Raw genomic sequence first — 21,855 nt, 5'->3', positions numbered from 1 at the left:
GTGTTTTCTTATTCTTCTGAGGTGCTAAGAGACACCGGAAGTTCTTTCTCTCTCTTGAATTCTATCCAAAAAGCCCTGGGACCTTGGGGACATTATCTGTGGAAGCCTCACATGTTAGCAGCTCTCAAAGCCATCCTGGGCTTCACGCTTTCCCTCCTGGCTCCGACTGTGGCTCTAAGTCACAGGTTTTGTGATTTGGTCACCAAGCAGCCCCTTGTGGTGGATAATTATTACAAACAAGTAGGAACCCGCTAGAAACTTCCTGTGACGTTGGCTGGATCTCGTGCACCTTTGTCCGGATGACCTCCACATGCATTTGTACAGACGTTTCTTCCCTGTACAATCTGCTCCCGTAATGACCTCGGGACAGGATGTGGACAATCTGGACATGGTAACAGTGACCCGGTCCGGCAGCCAGGGCCTGGGTGATTATTATATAGTGTAAGGAGCAGAGTACACGGGCTCACCACTTTCTGATTAAGAGAGAATACTAACATGCCACTCAGCCCAGTTCCCAGAGATTTTCCTTATAGGACCGCCCTTAGGAACGAGAGTTCACAAAAAGAGCTGTTAACAAATGTCAGTGGTTTAGGAAAAGTAGGAATCCTCTATTTTTTTAGAACGGGCAAACGTTTAACTGATTTCCTATTTCTTTCCATTCATTCTTCTCCTCTGTTTCCAAACTATAAGATGGTTCAGTTATTTGGCATCCCCCTGAGTTGCAGTTCATCTTTTTCTCTTTGGTGCTGCCTGGGATAAGAGGAGCCCTGGTGAGGGGTCTTAAGCACTGTCAGAAGAACCAACTCCTCTATGTACTGCAAAACCCCAGGCAAATCACATGACTCCCCACCCCCGGGCTTTCGTTTTCTCATCTATAACGGAAGAGAGGGTCACATTCACTTCTCTGAAACCCCCTTAAGCTTTAACTTTCTGCGAAGTGAAATTTCAAGAAAGAGCACAGAGAGCCTAGACCCCAAGTCTGAGCTTATTTTAGCAGATACATAAGTTTTATAAGAGCACTTGTCTTGAAAGATGCCCTGCCCAGTTTTGCCACTGAGAAGATTTAGAAAGATGGAAGTTCCTGCAGCTAAGACCCCTGCTGCTTTTGGTCATTTCTGGTGCCTCGGGGGCCTTGGGTCCATGAGAGGGACGCTGTCACTCAGAGAGATCTGTGGCTCTTCAAGAAATCGTGCTAGAAATATATGTGCTACACTTAAAATCCCTAATGAGGCATGTGGCGTGTGTGAAAGTATATGTGACCCAGGTGATAAAATAGTTACACACTCGCTTAAACATTAACCTGCTTATAAACCTTTTTTAGCCTGTTACCATAAAGCAAAGAGCAAGGAGTCAAGCGTTGTCTTGGTCCTCTCATAAACATACAGGAAGAATGAGCTATCAAGTCAGGAAAAGACATGCAGCAAACTTCAGTGTATATTACCTGGTATAAGAAGCCGATCTGAAAAGGCTACTTACTGCGTGATTCCAACTACATGACTTCTGGAAAAGACAAAGCTATGGAAACAGAAAAAGACGAGTAGTTGCCAGAAATTAGGGAAGGGAAGGATGAATAGGGAAGCACAGAGGATTTTTAGGGCAGTGAAACTACTCTGCATGGTATTCTAATGACGGATACATGTCATCACACATTTGTCCAAACTCGTAGAATGTTCAGTACCACGAGTGAGCTCTATGGTAATCTGTGGATTTTGGATGATGCGAACGGGTCAGTGCGGGTTCATCCCTGGTAAGAAAAATCTCTGGGGAGTGATGTTGATAGCGGGGGAATCTATGCGTTTGTGGCAGCAGGTGGTGTGTGAGAACCCTCTGTACCTTCTTCTCAACTTTGTTGTAAACCTAAAACTGCTCTAAAAAAAGTGTTGGAAAATAATCTATATATATGTAATATTTATATTATTTTTGACTTTATTTTTTATGTATTTCATGTATTTATATATATTTTATACACATATATACATATACACTACATATACACACACACGCTCTCTCTATATATATATACATATATATTCATAACCATCTATACAGAGAGAGATAGAGAAAGAGGGAGAGAGTACTGTTGTTCTGGTCAGATTTGCAGGTTTTTGTCATATTCCCTTGGTTTTGACAAAACGAGGTGAATCATCGTGTATTCATTTCATATTGTGACGTGCTCAACTTTGTCTTGAACATTTTGGTGACAGGGAAGCAATGTGATACAGTGCAAAGTTACAGAGTTGGGGCCACACACAGACTTGGGTTCAAATCTCAGGTCTTTTGGTTATGACACTGGGGGGCAAGTTACATAAAGTCTGAAAGCTGGTGTCAGGGTCGACCTAATGGGATCACCCTGCTGATGGAGTGAGATGACTTGTGAAAGGTAATTGGGCCAGTGACTTCGAACAAGTGGTCTAGTCTTCTTGATCTTCAGCTCCCTTCTTTTGAAAAAGAGAGCAAATAAAGCTCACCTGGCATTAGACTCTGATTGCAAACAGTGAGCTGAATGCACCCAACTCAGGGTGCAAAATGAGGCTGGGCAGAGGGTAGCTAGCTGGTTTTCACTCAGTCAAGCGCAATGTGCCCTCCACCATCCAGGAGCTTATATCTAATGGAGAAAACAGGCAATACCTGTACCTAACAAAGGTCCGAATTGGGACACAAGATATGATTAGTTCTTAGTGGCCCAGACACACTCTAGGTTTGACTCAGCCTCGAGAAAATGAAATTCAGAAAGCGTGGAAGTGGTCAGGCTCCACGGGGAAGGGAAAAACCTGAGTCTAACAGTCCTCAAAGGGTCTTGAAGCATGGATAATGAGACTCTGATAGGAAAAGGAAAGACATGAGGGCTTTCAGGGAAGAGACCTCACAGGCAAAGGCAACAAGATGGGACGAATCCAGAAGCAACAGAACAGAAGGCCTGAGTGGCCGGGGACGGAGCGTGGGTAACTGACGTCAGGTGACAGAGAAGCTTGACGATAAGCAGGTCCTGGAACAGGTAACTGCAGGACGCCACAGTGGATGCTTACAACTACCGAGTTCCATGGAGCCAGTAAGACAGCTGCTAACTGCAAGCATCCCTGGCTCCCAAGGGCACCTGGTGTTCTCTTGATGCCACATTGACTCTGTCTCCTCTTCTCTGATTTTGGAAGCATTGTGGTTTCTTTCCATACCAGCCAGTGCAGTATGTAGTCAATTTATACTTTACAGGGATTTCTCCCACACCCGTATATGTTTTCCACTGAAGTCTGTACTTTTTCCTAGACCCACCCAAATTCCAGAGCATGGTTCAATGGTATGCCAAGTTCATAGTCTTTCTCTCTGTCACTCTCCTCTGCTTACAAAACCTAGGAGAATGTTACCTTTTCAATGCTTCTATGTATTTTTAACAGAAAAGAACGAAGGACCTCAAAAACTAATTACAAGGGTAATTTCTGATTCAGTTTGCATTGGGAAAAACAGTCATTTCTAGAGGGAAATGCTGTAAACGAGTCCTGCCAAAACTAAACTCTCCATCAAAGTTTGAGTAGCTATAATTCCTTTTAAAAATTAAAAAACAAAAAGGTATAATCCCTTTTAAAAATTAAAAAAAAAAAAATTAAAAGCTGCTGCAGATTTTGTAAGGGTGGTAACCCAGACTCTGGAATTGTGAGTTTCTTTATAAAATAAGTTTTTAAAAAGCAGAAGTGTATAAAAAGGGAATTAGGTCCTCAGGGAGGAAAGGAGGGTCGCTTTGGGTTATTTTGAGAGTGCTTGTTCCCTACTGATTCATAGAACCAGAAGTGGCTTCCCTACATTTGTATAAAAATCTGCTCATCAAACGCTCCTGCTTTATTCCTGCGGGTAGGAATTTCTCCAAGTTTACAGATGAGAAACTAAGAAGTTAGATAACGTTTGGAGAATCACACAGTACAGAAATGAAGGCTCCAATCCAGGGATTCTACTCCCAAGTCTAACTTTTTTTTTCACTAGCTGCCTTAAAGAAGAGCCTTATGTTGCCCTTGGGGGTAGGGGATGATGGTGAGGAATCAGTGGGGTAGGGTGGGGACCAGGAGTGGGGAGAGAAGGGAACCAACTTCTGTTGATCGCTTTCCATATGCCTCACAATATATACTGAGGCTCTGACAGTCAGTGCATCTCACTCAAGGGAGTTTGCACCCCCTGAAATTCACATCCAGGAATGTCAGCTCCCGGGTCCAAAGTCTTTTCCTGAGACCAGCCTGCCCCTTTTCACAGACGGCTCTCTGTTTGTCACATTTCCACCGTTATCTGCCTTGAGGCTTTTTCTCATTCCTCTCCCAACTTTTTTCCCCTGGTTCCTCAAGAACTCTTAGTAAACATATTCTGAAAAAAAAGGATCTACCCTTCCTTACTTCTGTCCCCCGTGTTTTATGACTTTGATGTCCTCTTTTACATCTTCATGTTTAGCCTTTTGCTGTTCATTGCAGTTCAACTATACTTCAATAAAAAGTTGAAAAAAGAACTCATCAGATATTCATATTCTCTTATCCAGAAGTTTCCAAAAGATTACTCATTGGACTTTTGCTAGGAAAATTAAGACTGTGATATTTTTAAGTCCACCTACATACTTTTCAAAATTAGGTTTTGCTGAAGTTTTGCTTAATCCCATTACAGCCCCGAAAAAGTAGAAGATAGTCCCAGCAAAACAAACTTTAAACTGTAGATTCAAAGCCAGTGGCAATGAACTGTCCTGAAGGAACTGGCCTGGCTCACTCTCTCTCTCCTTTGTTAAGACTATCTGTCAGAGCCTGCCTGTGTTCAAAAGATAGCCAAGCTTAGAAAAGAAGGAACTCGAAAAGTCTTGCTTTAATCATAGCAGTAATTAGCAGATTTGGACGCTGCATTATCTTTCCCTTATTCTTGGAAACACATTCAAGAATGGGCTTGTAGTTTATCCAAAGGATCTCAGAAAACTAAAGCACAAAACTTGCAAAGACCAGGTATTCAGCCAGTTCCCAGGGGCCGGAGTTATTGGAATCTTCCGTCGGGAACACATGTAACCAACCTCCTAGCTACACATAGACTTTTAAAATCATGATAAACGTTAATTTATGCAATAACTTGATTGACTTTAAAGAGGAAAGGGAATGAGTCAACGATACTGAGAGCAGGAAATAGAGAAAACAAAACTTGTGCCATTAACAGGTTTGGAAGTAGCCATCCTCCAGGCCTCTGAGACTCTGATTTACCAGCCAAACAATAATCTCTCAATTCCTCTGACTTTTTATCTGGAGGGTGAGTTGAGAGGGGGCTACCAAGCCCTCCTCCACCATCTTTTCTGGTTGGTACCTTCAGACTCCCTGCTGCTTCACTCCTTCAGCTCCCAAACATGCTTCTCCTATTCTCTGATGTGTGAGTCAGAGGGGTATTAGTAGCAGTGTCTTCAGAAAGTTCCTTCTGCCTTTTGCTACTGGATCAGAAGACTCTTTGGTCTTCCACCTGCTTCCCTCATTATTCATTCTCATTCTGCTCTGTGGACTTTTCCTCTTCTCCCTCCCACCCCCAGTTATATCCTCCAGGGTTTATAGTCATCCTCTTCTATTTCTCTTCACTCTCTCTCGGCATCCTCTACCTTACCCTCTCGACAAGTCCTGGTCCCATTTCTTTACCTGTGGCTCCTCTGAGATTCAATCTGTGTTTCCAATGTCCCCTGGCTCACCTCCTCTAGACAACTGCTCAGAAATGCCTCATCCAAAACACAACTCACATTGTTCTCCCTACATCCAAGTACATCCCGTATCAAACAATGGTGCCCTCATTCTCCCACCTGCCAGTCTTGATGCTACTCACTCCTGCCTAATTAGTGCGAGCCTAGAGGTCCTGCCTTCTTAGTGCATCTCATGTGTGTGTGGCCCTTTCCTTCTCTGCTGCCCTGCTCTACCCCAGCTCCCCAATCCCTTTGCCCGCCTCTTGAAACAGGCCTTCCCAACCAGCCTACCCTTCGGTCTCATCCCCCAAGGCGCAGAACTTCAGGGTGTGGGTCTGGAGACCAGTGGCCTCACTTCAAAGCCCAGGATCACCCCTTCTGAAGCCTGTGACTGTAAGCAAGTCGCGGAACCTCTGCCTTCTGCTTTCATCTCTAAAATGAGGCTAATAAGAAAGCCTATCTGAGAGGTAGTGGTTGTGAGAACTAAGACGCACCTGGAATGACCTGACCTTTAGTGAGCACTCAGCAGTGCCCATCATCATCAGCAACATCTAGATTCTGGTCCTCACTCCCTGCTTCCTTCCCTGCAGCAGACTCCACCCTCTGCCCACTGCAGGCCTCCCTGCCCTTTCCTTCGGGTGCACCTTGGTGCCTGCCTTTCTCCTGATCTCTGATGGCTTCTCCTGACCATCCTGACTTTCAAAGTCCTATTCATTCTCCAAGGTTCTCTCCAAGACCTTAACCAACTGTCCCAAACAGATCTGACCTTTCCGTCTTTGACTCTCCTTGGACCTACATCAGGGCCTCTTGTAATGCTCGACACATTCTGCTGGGCACTGCAGCCCTTCTTGTGTTTTGGGTATTTCTTACTATTTTCCCAACTTTGTCCCCGCCCATACCTCCTCCCAGCAGTGGAATAAAGAAAGGTTCCTTGAGATTAAAGACTAAGTCTTCTCCTGTGTCTTCCGAGACACAGCTACCCAGCCTCCTGCAGGGCAAGCTGCCAGCATACACATACCGGGCGGAGAGAACTGAGGGTCAGAGCCTAACCAGGCAAAATCCTGATGGGAGTTGTCTCAGAAACTCGTTAAATATACATTTCAACCAACGATAGTGCTAGGAAGTCGCAAACCGTTTCTTCAGGTATTGAAAATGAAACAAAGTGCTGTGCAAAAAGGCTAGTTAAGAGACCATCCCCAGGATATTGGACTAGAAAGGTTAATGTCCATAATTATAAAATGTCTGTTTCACTATGCATACCCGGGGGCAGCCTCAGACTCTGAAACCTCGTGCACTGGCATCCGCTACTCCCAGTCGGAATGAAATGCATTTGATTGCAATCACAGAAAAGTGGCTCTTAGTCCTATAATATTTTATCTCTAAAATGGGCAAATCTTAGAAAATTCTCTTCAACTTAAAATTTAAAACACACTGTGAGCCAAATACCCTCATTGCCACAGGTATGCTAACACAGACCATATCTAAACACAGGGAGACTGAAAGCATGTGAATGCCCTTGTCTCCTGGATGGGTCATGCCACGGATCAAATCACCCTTTCCTCCCCAAGATTGCAGTAAATTCTTTCACTCCTTTCTTGCCCTTATTTTCTTCCCCAGGATCAGACTTTCAGCCCGCACTGAAACCTGCTCGCTCTGCGTTTACTTTTCTATTTCATTTCAGTTTTCTTCTTTCCAAAGTACTCTGCGTGTTTCCTATTTTCCCTCTGTGGGGTTCACACAACTACAGCATTGTAGGTACTTGGTGGCCTGTTTCTTCACACTCATACAAATACGTCTCCCTCCTTAATAGCCTGCTTTAAGTGATTCTAACAGCTAATCTACCACTTTGTAATGGTCATCAAGGGAGAAAAGGCACTAGTCAGGAGTTTTCAGATACATGTATTTTCAAAACACTTCAGGGTTTTGAGTTTGCAGGATGGGAGGGAGGTAAATCACAGTTCAACTGAAGATGTAATTACAGCAGAAATTGTGCCTTCATGTCAATGCATGTTGATTCAACAAGCATTTCCTGAGGAACTATTTGGACCAAGCTCTGGGAGCACAGAGGAAGAATAAGGTAAAATCTCCATTGATGTTAAGCTTATAACTGGGTAGGGGATATAGATAAAGAGACAGGCCATTGCAAAATAGGACCAAGTGGGATGAACCAGCTACATTCTGCATACAGAAAGTGTATAACCTCACTTATAGACAATTAAATTATAGGAATAGTGAGAAAAAGAAAAAAGAGAAAGATCTCAAGAGACAGAATTAACATTGTCTTTCAAAAGAATTATAAAATAGGGTGCACATAAAACTAGATTCAGGGAGTGCTTGATTTCCAGGATCAAATATGAGGCATATTTTAAAACATGCTTTGAATTCTGAAGTCACAAACAAGATTCCACTGCTGTGGGTCTGTGTACATTTAATTTGTGTTTTTAAAAAATAGATTAAGATAGCTTCCTCCACAAGAGGACAGACAGCAGTATCAAGCAGTATCAGCAGTATTTCATCTTGTGGAACTGAAAACCACAGCCACAGAAAGAAAGAGAAAATGAAAAAGCAGAGGACTTTGTGTCAGAGGAAGGGACAGGATAAAACCCCGGAAAAACAACTAAATGAAGAGGAGATAGGCACCCTTTCTGAAAAAGAATTCAGAATACTTATGGTGAAGATGATCCAGGACTTTGAAAAAAGACTGGATGCAAAGATTGAAAAGTTTACCAAAGACCTAGAAGAATTAAAGAGCAAACAAACAGAGATATGCAACACAATAACTAAAATGAAAACTACACTAGAAGGAACCAATAGCAGATTAACTGAGGCAGAAGGGCCAATAAGTGACCTGGAAGACAGAATGGTGATCATCACTGATGCAGAAAAGAATAAAGAAAAAAGAATGAAAAGAACTGAAGACAGCCTAAGAGACCTCTGGGACAATGTTAAATGCACCAACATTTGCATTATAGGGGTCCCAGAAGGAGAAGAGAGAGAGAAAGGACCTGAGAAAATACTGGAAGAGATTATAGTTGAAAACTTCCCTAACATGAGAAAGGAAATGGCTACCCAAGTCCAGGAAGCGCAGAGAGTCCCAGGCAGCATAAACCCAAGGAGAAACACACCAAGACATATAGTAGTCAAACTGACAAAAATTAAAGACAAAGGAAAGTTATTAAAACAACAAGGGAAACATGATAAATAACATACAAGGGAACTCCCATAAGGGTAACAGCTGATTTCTCAGCAGAAACTCTGCAAGCCAGAGGGGAGTGGCACGATATATTTCAAGTGATGAAAAGGAAGAAACTACAACCAAGAATACTCTACCCAGCAAGGATCTCATTCAGATTCGACAGAGAAATCAAAAGCTTTACAGAGAAGCAACAGCTAAGAGAATTCAGCACCACCAAACCAGCCCTACAACAAATGTTAAAGGAACTTCTCTAAGTGGGAAACAGAAGAAAAGGACCTACAAAAAAAAAAATTAAGAAAATGGTAATAGGAACATACATATCAACAATTACCTTGAATGTAAATGGACTAAATGCACCAACCAAAAGACACAGACTGGCTGAATGGATACAAAAATAAGACCCATATATATGCTGTCTACAAGAGACCACTTCAGACCTAGGGACACACAGAGACTGAAAGTGAGGGGATGGAAAAAGATATTTCATGCAGATGGAAACCAAAAGAAAGCTGGAGTAGCAATACTCATATCAGATAAAATAGACTTTAAAATAAAAAATATTAAAAGAGACAAGAAAGGATATTACATAAAGATCAAGGGATCAATCCAAGAAGAGGAGGTAACAATTATAAATATATATGCCCCCAATATAGGAGCACCTCAATACATAAGGCAAATGCTAACAACTATGAAAGAGGAAATGCAAGGAAGAATTAGAGACACAGACGTAGAGAACAAACATATGGACCCCAAGTGGGGAAAGCAGGGCGGGTTGGGGGGGAATGAATTGGGAGATTGGGATACCAAATTGTACACTCTAAATATATGCTGTTTACTGTCTGTTAACTGTCTCTCAATAAAAGTTCTTAAAAAAAAATAAAACTTCACCTATGTCACTCCAAAGCCCACAAAAAAAAAAAAAAAAAAAAGGATTAAAATTCATATAAGTCAATGATTTCATCACATTACTTCTTTGAGTTTTACCCTTATTTTTCTTTTCCACCTACTTTTAATTTGTGTTGTATTTGTGTGAGTGTAGGTGGGTGTGTCTTTGTAAATTAACTTGAATCCTTTTGGGAATAAGATTTACATGAAGAAACAAAGAGACAAAAAGAAATAAATGATTTGCAACTGACTGTGGGTGGCCACTTTGCAATCCCAAAGGCTGGCTGGACCTGCACGTCCCTAAACTACAGCTCACAGCCAAGTGGAGTAGGAAACATAACATGTTCTTTTTTGAAGTACACAAAAACTCTCCAACCCACACCAATCAGAGTCTGCAACAGTGTCCCCAGTGGGGTCACATGAGGTATTATTTAGAGAGTGAATGAAAGCTGGAAGGAGGTAGAAGGAAGTGGCAGACAGTTTTGTAGTCCAACATGGTTAAACAACTTGGGATTCAAAGTTAAAGGATGCCTTTGCTGCTGGATTTCTTAGACTTTTTAATATGCTAATGATAACTAGGAAGTTGCAAAAGGGAATTCTAGACTAGGATGGTTTTTCCAAACTTATCAGAGTATAGACCTTCTTATTTCCTGCAGGGCAAGAGTTACACAGAACTCGCCTCAGGACCCCTAGCTGGCCAGCAGAACTCACCAGGAGAGATGCTGCTTTACTGTCAAACTTGACTGTGTTTTGGGACACTCCCTCCAGCCTTCTGGCTAGGGAATTTCTCCTGCCCCCAGACCCCCAAGACAAAAAGTAGAGGGCCAGCTTCCAAGGGGTCTTCCCCCAATTCCCATGAGATTGAGTCATGAAGACACTGGAGTGGAGCCTTAACTCCCCGCACCTCCCCAAGGCAGTAGGAGTCAGGTGGGTTGTGGTGCCAAGAGGTAGAACCCTAAGTGTTTGTTGATCAGATTATCATGGTATCTGTCTCTACAAGAATTGAGTCACATGAATATGATACCCACATCCTTTGTTAAAAGGTGGTGCTAAGATCAATGTCACCATGGCAGCACTATTTAGAGGGCAATTTTTTGGTACACTTAATCTTTACTATGGAACTTAGGTGTAAATTACAGAATTCAAATTTACTAAACAAGACAAGATGTTGAAAGTAAAGCACATTGTTGGTGTTGGGATACTCCCTCTACATCTACAGTCAGTTTCATTGTTAAGGTTAGGGTGAAATACACACCCACACTGCCTTTGTCATTTGCATATATATGTCTGCATGTGATGTAGCTCACTATTGGTTTATACATAAGTTCTTTCCATGGAATTTTGAAAATAAGAAGTCTGGGTGGGTTCTCATTCCTTAGTATTTAGAGAATTCTTGACAAAGGAGCCAGGTCCTCCTGGGCTCAGATATTTTCTTTAACTTGTAGCAGGTATGTGGGGATGGGGTTGGTAGGAAGAGTTGAGATGATGTCAAATTTCATGATATTTCAAAGCACATGATAAGCTTCTCAAATGTATTCTTGAAAGGTAGGACCAGACAAAGGGGTAACTCAGGAAGTAAGAAAGCCAGATTCATTCGGGGAGCCAACCTTGCATTCTTTGGCAAAGGAGACAAAGATAAGCAAGATATCAATCTGCAAATATCTGAAGACATAAACATCACTGAGTGAGAGCATTATTTGGCCTGGTAGGCATGGGTTTAGCCAGCGTTCATTTAGAGAAAATGACACTGATAAAAGCTATTGGAACTGGGAACAGCATTCATGGAAATAGAAGAGGCTGTCCCTTGCCAGACACATAGATATTTCCCTGGGCAAAGCCTCACTCCTGTTAAAAGAGAAGTGTGTTCTTGTTGCCTTTAATATCTTTCTAGGTTCTAGGGTGGCAACTAGCGTGCTCTACTTCAGTTTTTAACTTGAGCACTTTTCAAATGGAAAAAGTGCACCATGAACTTCAGTTCCCACATACTCTGCTGTAGGAGTTTTGATAACATCTTACCATTAGCATCTTACCATTGGGTAGTTATGACCTAAAGTTTTGACCACAGTACAAGGATCTACATTTCACACCACTGTGCCAGTGAAATGAGAAATGTTCTAGGTATCACCCAGGTCAATCTTCCATGTATCACCAATTGTTAGATGCATATAAGCATGATTATTTGATATTTCTGCTTATCAGTTTTTACAGTTACTTAGAGGGCAGCCAGCAGCCAAAATTTACATAAATTAATTCAACCATTCCTTCAGGAAACCAGTATGGGGCCTTTATTATGCATAACACAGAGTGGATTTGTCATGAAATTAATGAAATGCAACCTTCAGGGCTCTTCCCTTGTACCAAGCTTCTCCAAAGCTTTGTATCTAATTTTATAGTTATAATTTTGCACCCTTTTCCTTAAAAAGAGCCCTCAAAATTGCTTAACCTTCAAGCTCCATAAAATCTGACCGCCTCTCTTTCTAGTGCCTTGTGCTCTATTGGATTCAGTATTTGTGTGTCTTATACATGTATGTGTTTCCTTGACTGAGTATTTGTTTGACTCAACACTCTGCCATTAGTCTGGGGCTTGGACAGTCTTCTTTAAGCCCCTTAATTGCTCGGACAAGCAACCTCTGAAGTTTGGACTACTATGAGAAAGCAAAGAAACACCATGCAGGCAAAGAAGCAGGGAAAAAACCCACAAGAACAAATAAATGAAGAGGAAATAGGAAAAATGCCTGAAAAAGAATTCAGAGTAATGATAGTAAAGATGATACAAAATCTTGATAACAAAATACAGAAAATACAAGAAACAGTTAATAAGGACTTAGAAGAACTAAAGAGTAAACAAACAGTAATGCACAACAAAATAACTGAAATTAAAAATACTCTAGATGGTATAAACAACAGAATAATGGAGGCAGAAGAACGAATAAGTGAGTTGGAAGATAGACTGGGGGAAATAGCTGCCACAGAGCAGGAAAGAGAAAAAAGAATAAAAAGAATGGAAGACAGTCTCAGAGACCTTGGTGACAACATTAAGCACACCAACATTCGAATCATAGGCATCCCAGAAGAAAAAGAAAAACAGAAAGGGTCTGAGAAAATATTTGAAGACATTATAGTGGAAAACTTCCCCAACATGGGAAAGGAAATAATTAATCAAGTCCAAGAAGTACAGAGAGTCCCATACAAAATAAACCCAAAGAGAAATACACCAAGGCATATATTAATCAAACTAATGAAAATTAAACACAAAGAAAAAATATTAAAAGCAGCAAGAGAAAAGCAACAAAAAAACATATAAGGAAAACCCATAAGGATAACAGCTGATCTTTCTGCAGAATCTCTGCAGGCCAGAAGAGAATGGCAGGATATACTGAAAGTACTGAAAGAGAAAAACCTACAGCCAAGAATACTCTACCCAGCAAGAATCTCATTCAGATTTGAGGGACAAATCAAAAGCTTTACAGACAAGCAAAAGTTAAGAGAATTCAGCACCACCAAACCAGCCTTACAACAATTGCTTAAGGAACTTTTCTCAGTAGGAAACACAAGAGAAGGAAAAGACCTACAAAAACAAACCCAAAACAATTAAGAAAATGGTAACAGGAACACACATGTCAATAATCACCTTAAATGTAAATGGATTAAATGCTCCAACCAAAAGACACAGACTGGCTGAATGGATACAAACACAAGACCCTTCTACATGCTGCCTACAAGAAACCCACTTCAGACCAAGGGATACATATAGACTGAAAGTAAAGGGATGGAAAAAGATATTCCATGCAAATGGAAGTCAAAAGAAAGCTGGATTAGCAATACTCATATCAGAAAAATTAGACTTTAAAGTAAAGACTATTACAAGAGATAAGGAAGGACACTACATAATGATCAAGAGATTCATCCAAGAACATATCACAATGGTAAATATCTATGCACCCAACATAGGAGCACCTCAATACATAAGGTAAATGCTAACAGCTATAAAAGGGGACATCGACAGTAACACAATAATAGTAGGAGACTTTAACAACCCACTTACACCAATGGACAGATCATCCAAAAAGAAAATAAATAAGGACACACAAGCTTTAAATGACACATTAGACCATCTCGACTTAATTGATATTTATAGGACATTTCATCCAAAAATGACAGAATATACTTTCTTCTCAAGTGCACACGGAACATTTTCCAGGATCGATCACATCTTGGGTCACAAATCAAGCCTCGGTAAATTCAAGAAAATTGAAATCATATCAGGCATCTTCTCTGACCACAATGCCATGAGACTAGATATCAATTACAGGAAAAAAACTGTAAAAATTACAAACACATGGAGGCTAAACAATACCCTATTAAACAACCAAGGAATCACTAAAGAAATCAAAGAGGAAATCAAAAAATATCTAGAAACAAATGACAATGAAAACACAACAACCCAAAACCTATGGGACACAGCAAAAGCAGTTCTAAGAGGGAAGTTTATAGCAATCAGTCCCACCTTAAGAAACCAGAAAAATATCAAATAAACAACCTAACCCTACACCTAAAACAATTAGAGAAAGAAGAACAAAAAAATGCCAAAGTGAGCAGAAGGAAAGAAATCATAAAGATCAGAGCAGAAATAAATGAAAAAGAAAGGAAGGAAACAATAGCGAAGGTTAATGAAACTAAAAGCTGGTTCTTTGAGAAGGTAAGCAAAATTGATAAACCATTAGCCAGACTCATCAGGAAAAAAAGGGAGAAGATGCAAATCAACAGAATTAGAAATGAAAACGGAGAAGTAACAACTGACACCACAAAAATACAAAAGATTATGAGAGACTACTACAAGCAACTATATGCCGATAAATTGGATAACCTGGAAGAAATGGATAAATTCTTAGAAAAATACAATCTTCCAGGACTGAACCAGGAAGAAATAGAAAATATGAACAGACCAATCACAAGCACTGAAATTGAGACTGTGATTAAAAATCTCCCAACAAACAAAAGCCCAGGGCCAGATGGATTCCCAGGCAAATTCTCTCAAACATTTCGAGAAGAGCTAACGCCTATCCTCCTCAAACTCTTCCAAAATATAGCAGAAGGAGGAACACTCCCAAACTCATTCTACGAGGTCACCATCACCCTGATACCAAAACCAGGCAAAGATGTCACAAAAAAAAGAAAATTACAGGCCAATATCACTGATGAATATAGATGCAAAAATCCTCAACAAAATACTAGCTAACAGAATCCAACAGCGCATTAAAAAAATCATACACCATGATCAAATGGGGTTTATAACTGGGATGCAAGGACTCTTCAATATATGCAAATCAATCAACATGATACATCATATCAACAAATCGAAGGATAAAAACCAGATGACAATCTCAATAGATGCAGAAAAAGTTTTTGACAAAATTCAACATCCATTTATGATAAAAACTCTCCAGAAAATGGGCATAGAAGGAAATTACCTCAACATAATAAAAGCCATATATGACAAACCAAAAGCCAACATCATTCTAAATGGTGAAAACTGAAAGAATTCCCTCTAAGAACAGGAACAAGACAAGGCTGTCCACTCTCACCATTATTATTCAGCATAGTTTTGGAAGTTTTAGTCACAACAATCAGAGAAAAAAATGAAATAAAAGGAATCCAAATTGGAAAAGAAGAAGTAAAATTGTCACTCTTTGCAGATGACATGATATTATACATAGAAAACCCTAAAGAGTCTACCAGAAAACTGCTAGCACTAATTGATGAATTTAGTAAAGCAGCAGGACACAAAATTAATATGCAGAAATCTCTTGCATTCCTATACACTAAAAATGAAAAAGCAGAAAGAGGAATTAAGGAAACACTCCTATTTACCACTGCAACAAAAAGAATAAAATACCTAGGAATAAACCTGCCTAAGGAGGCAAAAGACCTGTATGCAGAAAACTATAAGACATTGATGAAAGAAATCAAAGATGATACAAACAGATAGAGGGACATACCATGTTCTTGGGTTGGAAGAATCAACATTGTAAAAATGACTGTACTACCCAAAGCAATTTACAGACTCAACACAATCCCTATCAAACTACCAACAGCATTTTTCACAGAACTAGAAATCTTACAATTTGTATGGAAACGTAAAAGACCCTGAATAGCCAAAGCAATCTTGAGAAGGAAAGACGGAGTTGGTGGAATTAGGCTTCCTGACTTCAAACTATACTACAAGGCCACAGTGATCAAGACAGTATGGTACTGGCACAAAAATAGAAAGGAAGATCAATGGAACAGAACAGAGAACTCAGAGGTAAACCCAAGCACATATGGGCACCTTATCTTTGACAAAGGAGGCAAGAATATACAATGGAAAAAAAGACAGCCTCTTCAATAAGTGGTGCTGGGAAAATTGGACAGCAACATGTAAAAGAATGAAATTGGAACACTTCCTAACACCATACACAAAAATAAACTCAACATGGATTAAAGACCTAAATGTAAGGCCAGACACTATAAAATTCCTGGAGGAAAACGTAGGCAGAATACTCTATGACATACATCAAAGCAAGATCCTTTTTGACCCACTTCCTAGAATAATGGAAATAAAATCAAGAATAAACAAATGGGACCTCATGAAACTTAAAAGCTTTTGCACAGTGAAAGAAACCATAAACAAGACAAGAAGACAACCCTCAGAATGGGAGAAAATACTTGCCAACGAAGCAACAGACAAAGGATTAACCTCCAAAATATACAAGCAGCTCATGCAGCTTAATACCAAAAAAGCAAATAACCCAATCCACAAATGGGCAGAAGACCTAAATAGACATTTCTGCAAAGAAGACATACAGATGGCCAACAAACACATGAAAAGATGCTCATCATCACTAATCATCAGAGAAATGCAAGTCAAAGCCACAATGAGGTATCACCTCACACCGGTCAGAATGGCCACCATCAAAACATCTAGAAACAAAAATGTTGGAGAGGGTGTGGAGCAAAGGGAACTCTCCTGCACTGTTGGTGGGAATGTAAGTTGATACAGCCACTATGGAAAACAGTTTGGAGGTTCCTTAAAAAACTACAAATAGAACTACCATATGATTCAATAATCCCACTACTGGGCATATACCAGAGAAAACCATAATCCCAAAAGAAATATATACCATAATGTTCATTGCAGCACTATTTACAATAGCCAGCACATGGAAGCAACCTAAATGCCCATCAACAAATGAATGGATAAGGAAGATATGGCATATATATACAATGGAATGTTATTCAGCTATAAAAAGGAATGAAATGGAGCTATATGTAATGATGTGGATGGACCTAGAGTCTGTCATACAGAGTTAAGACAGCCAGAAAGAGAAAAACAAATATTGTATGCTAACTCATATATACGGAATCTAAAAAAAAAAAAAAAAAAAATGATACTGATGAACCCAGTGACAGGGCAAGAATCAGGATGCAGATGCAGAGAATGGACTGGAGGACACGGGGTTGGGGGGGCAGGGGGCAAAGGGGAAGCTGGGATGAAGTGAGAGAGTAGCATAGACATATATATATACTATCAACTGTAAAATAGATAGCTAGTGGGAAGTTGCTGTATAACAAAGGGAGATCAACTCGATGATGGGTGATGCCTTAGAGGGCTGGGTTGGGGAGGGTTGGGGGGAGTCGCGAGAGGGAGGGGATATGGGCATATGTGTATAAATACAGCTGATTGACTTTGGCGTGCCTCATAAGCTGGTACAAGAGTGTAAAGCAATTATACCCCAATAAAGAGCTTAAAAAAAGAAAAAAATCTGACCGCCTCTGGTGCCAGCACTGGAGAAAACTCACAAGAAGTTCCTAGTTATCAGGCCAGAGCAGGGCAACTTTGGCTGAAACAGGATGTGGACTGAAATGCAAACTCGGCCACCTGAGCCCTCAAAACACCCTGAGAACCGGATCCTTTTCTGCGGTGTTCCTCCTCTGAGCTACCTCTTTATATTCTGATGGCCCTGATGGTGACTCTGAGGATTAGTGTGATTTGTAATCTCAGGGTCACGGTCAGGCCCTGAATGTCATCTTCCTGAACTTGGAACCCTGAATGGTGACCTAAGTAGCCAATGCAGCCATGTGGCTACAGACCAGCCCCGCATGGAAGGAACTGCTTGTTTTGTTTAATGTGGATCAATACACTTCTAGATTGCTCTGAATCTGAGCTGTAGGGTCATGGGGAAGAACAAAACAAAATGGTATTTATTCTATTGCTAATTCCTTTCAACAGCTCCTCTGGGTCTTCAGCCCCCAGGTAACACAGGCATACCCTTCAGCTTCACTGTTTTCTACAGACAGGTGTGTTCCTCTGGACAGGTGTGTTTGGGTACCACAAATCAACACCCTGTCCTTCTTGCATGTCTTCTGATGCTGTGAGCCTGATCAGGCAACCCTAGTTCATCTTTGTATCATGATGGAAATTTCTGGAATTCTGTGCTATATGATTTTTAGGTCTGAAAGCACAGACTGTTTTCTGAAATTAGTCCAGGTGTGAACTTCTAGAGTCCAACTGAATTGCAGTGACTATTGGTTTATGAATTCTTTCACCAGGTAAGTCACGGTACCAACTGAAGGGAAGGCAGGTATACAGACTCCTCAGAAGCTCTGACCTTTGTTTATGAGAAAAGCAGCAACATTTTTGGGTGAAAAGCCCTGGGAATACAGTGGGAATTTCTACGTGGACTCAGCTGCATTGTGAGCGGAGGCGCCTGCATCACTGCCTGCTTTGGTCCAAGGAGCATTTTGCAGGGAGAACAACAGACTCGCCTTTCTTGCTTTGTCTTTTACCAGGAGTGTCTACGTGCTCATTTTTTCCCTTTCATCTTAACAAAGTGACGCTTAGCAAATAAAACATCTTTCCCAGAACCTTTGCTTTTAGATTATAGGTTATTTTTTCCTTCCCTCAATTCTCTTTTTCGAGCTGGGGAAGCAGGCTGCCCTTACTTTCTTTAGTAGTGGGAGGTTTGGCACTTCTAGAGCTGCTCCTTCTGGTCATACAGTGCTTTCTCTGTCTGTAAAACCTGCAGCAGGAAACCACCCGAGTGGCAGCAAAGAGCAGGTGTTTGGGGTCAGATCTGCCCCCTTCCATGGCGCTGCATCCTTGAGGAGCAGAGAGCAACCCCCCCGGCTTAGATCACTTTGCTCCTCTGCTCTCCCCATACCCAGCCTGGCCACTCCAACTGCACCCAAGCCCCATCCCCAAGGTGCCCCTACAAGATGAAGGTGAAGGGCAGGAAAGAGGAGAATGAAGAATCACCCCTATCTGATATGCATCTTTCACTTACCCATTAATAAGCAACACAGTCTTCTTTGCAAGCATAAAAGCTAACATTAACTCTGGCCGTAGCTTTCTGACTATTATCAGAGCAGAATTCTTTTTACTGGAAAGAAGAATTGAAACAGTCCAATTGCAGATACGTGATTCACTCTGGCGTCAAGTGCTTGAATGGTTGCAGGGGAGAAGACAGTAGCTGAATTCCTTACAGAGTAAAGGCTGAAGGAAATGATTAGGGACGTTTATATGCCTTAAACAAACGTTCCCAGGGGCTGGGCATCAGCAGCTCTAGTGTGCTCATGGCTCATTCTGTGGACTCCTGTGCTGGTCCTAGGATTCTCATGCATCCACTAGGCAAACGCACTCAACGAACAACTCCGGACTCTGAAGCAGAGTCAGGAAGTAAGTCAGTGGGCTGCCCTGTGTCTCTGACAGATGAGAGGGGGTGTGGCAGGAAAGGAGATTTCAACTGCTTGACATTTATTGATTAAGTCTGAAAAAGTTTGCCTGTCTTTGATGCCTAAAGCCACAGATTGGTGGTTTTTCTTGTACAAAGCATGTTGTCATTCAGGTATATAATTACACACACACACACCCCCAAACAAGAAAGTTCAGCCCTTTTAAGATTTCCTCTACACAAGGGCAGAGCGAGAGTAGAAAGATCCAGCAGACCTGCTTTTGTTGGCTCTCCAGGACTAGTGGGCGTGGGAAGCCTGGGGTCTCATTCTGTCTCTTTTCCCCTCAAACACAGGCTGTCTGCAAATGTTCTAAGTGTCAGGAGAGGAAATTGGGGAAATAGCACTTTCCGCAAAATGACCACAGCGGTTGATGGAAGGAAGGAGTGGTGAGAGGGTGGGAGGACTTTTTAAAAATGTGTTTTCCTTAAGCAACCAGAATCACCAAATTCAGCTAAGTCTATTTCTAGAAACCCCCCAAACTACTTAGGCATTTATTTAACTCAGTGAGGACCTGTCAGCCCTCATTTGATTAGCATTTCTGAGGTACAAGTGCTGGTGGTTTAGTGAAACTCTCCTACTCTGCAGACTTTTGCAAAGACTTCTCATACGACCTCTGGTTTGCACCCTGCCTGGCCATTTATTATACTTATCACTAGGGAAGGAGGAAAACTGCTATAAATTAAAACCTGGGGAAAGAATAGCGCCGAGGGGAGCTGTGTGTAAGGTAAGTGTTTGATTGTTCAATTGGAAATCTCCTAAAACTTAGTTTTCATAAAATGATGGCATTTAAAAATGCATGATAGTTGTATTTGACTCTTCTCTTTGATTTTTAGGACAATTTTAAATTGAAAGAACTTATCACCTAAGGCTATTGTTGATCATTACATATTTGTTAAAACATTTATGAGAGAGGACGGAATGGAATAGGATCTATGATTAACAGTCGTGTGTGTGTGTGTGTGTGTGTGTGTGTGTGTGAGAGAGAGAGAGAGAGAGAGAGAGTGTGATTTTGAGGTTTCAAAAAAAGAACTTGTAATTTTTTTTTCCAAATCCTTCCTTTAGGTAAACAAAAAAAGAGATTAAGATATTTTCTGATAAGAAGAAATAAGTCTAAAGATTAGAGTTGAGTGGGACTAATTTTGGTCTTCAATTTTGCCGAGTTGAAGATTTTGCATTTGTTGTAAGTTTCTTAACTTATGACTTAAAGAAATCATGGGAGGAATCATGAGGTCAACAGACATCTATTGAACTACACATTCTTATTTCCTCCAGGCAACTAAATGTGGAAGGGCAGCGAGGAGATAAAAAGCTAGCTTCACAGGAACAATGTGGAAATTTCACCCAGTATAACATTGATTAGCTGAGCACCGTCTAGACTACCATGAAATTATACACAGATTATAAAACGCATTAGCCACGGATTGTGAACCAGGTTTCTAATGTTTCCAAAGTCAGAATTGTTTATATTCCTTATACCTACCATGGAAAACGTGCATTACTTTTTTCTCATAAGGATAGGTAACAGATTTTAAAATATTCCGGTGAGGTTTCGCCTTACGCCAACCTAAACTGATTTCTCCACCGACAAAGGAAAATAACTGCCGAATGACGCAAAAAAAAAAAACTATATAATCACTGAAAATCAATAACAAACTTGCTCTCACAGACACCAGGAGGAAAAAACACTTGCAAAGAGAATAATTCCTCTCCCTCCATCCAGATCACTTACACCCGCAGCAAACAAGACAACATCTGGATATTGTTTTAAGGCACGAATAAAGCCCTTTTCTTTTTTTTCCCTCCCTCATTAAGCAAAAACCTGTTTTCCACAGGCAAACAGCATGTGTAAATTCCCCCAGATAAGCTGGGACGTCTTGAATGATTTAAGTCAGTTTCAAAAGAATCACAACTTTTTCATTACCTTTCAAAGGGAAGTTTTTCAGAAGTCCCTCCAGCATGCAGCATACTCCAGTATTGACTTAAGCCTGTGCCTCTTACCTGCAAGGACTGGTGACTGCAGACGCCTGGCTAGATGTGAAGTTATGACAAGGCAAGGAAAGGAGCCCTCCACGCAGGTTGCCTTGGGAAGCCTAAGTCTTTAGGTTCTCTCAGAATGAAGAAAACTCTCTCGCTGTTCACTGTCAGTCAAAAACAAGTTGGTACAAGTTGGAGTAGGATTTACCTGAAGGAACTGAAGAGAGAAAGAAAGAGATTGGGAGAGATTGGGTGGAGGGAGGGAGGAACAGGGAAGGAGGGAGGGAGGGAAGGAGAGAAAGTGAGAGAGAGAGAGAGAGAGAGAGAGAGAGAGAGAGGAATCTGAGAAAGGAGGCCATGATGT

At 41.0% G+C, this 21,855-nt stretch overlaps 1 protein-coding gene across 2 annotated transcripts in view; it reads right to left on the bottom strand.

Annotated features, from left to right (window-relative positions):
* Positions 1-21,627, bottom strand: part of KCNJ15 (potassium inwardly rectifying channel subfamily J member 15) — a 54,816-nt gene extending 33,189 nt beyond the window's left edge. Inside the window, exon 1 of one of the 2 annotated variants that reach the window (XM_057697875.1) lies at positions 21,516-21,627. The gene's annotated coding sequence lies outside the window, so the exon portion shown is untranslated. Of the gene's footprint in view, positions 1-21,438 lie in introns of both variants that reach the window. The other variant, XM_057697876.1, reaches the window with a different exon arrangement.
* Positions 21,628-21,855: the final 228 nt, after the last annotated feature.

The sequence above is a fragment of the Hippopotamus amphibius genome, chromosome 10 (genome assembly GCF_030028045.1).
Source record: "Hippopotamus amphibius kiboko isolate mHipAmp2 chromosome 10, mHipAmp2.hap2, whole genome shotgun sequence".
In the NCBI taxonomy this organism is placed as follows: domain Eukaryota; kingdom Metazoa; phylum Chordata; class Mammalia; order Artiodactyla; family Hippopotamidae; genus Hippopotamus; species Hippopotamus amphibius.
Note: the sequence above shows the minus strand (reverse complement) of the source record. Positions and strands in the feature narration are given on the sequence as shown.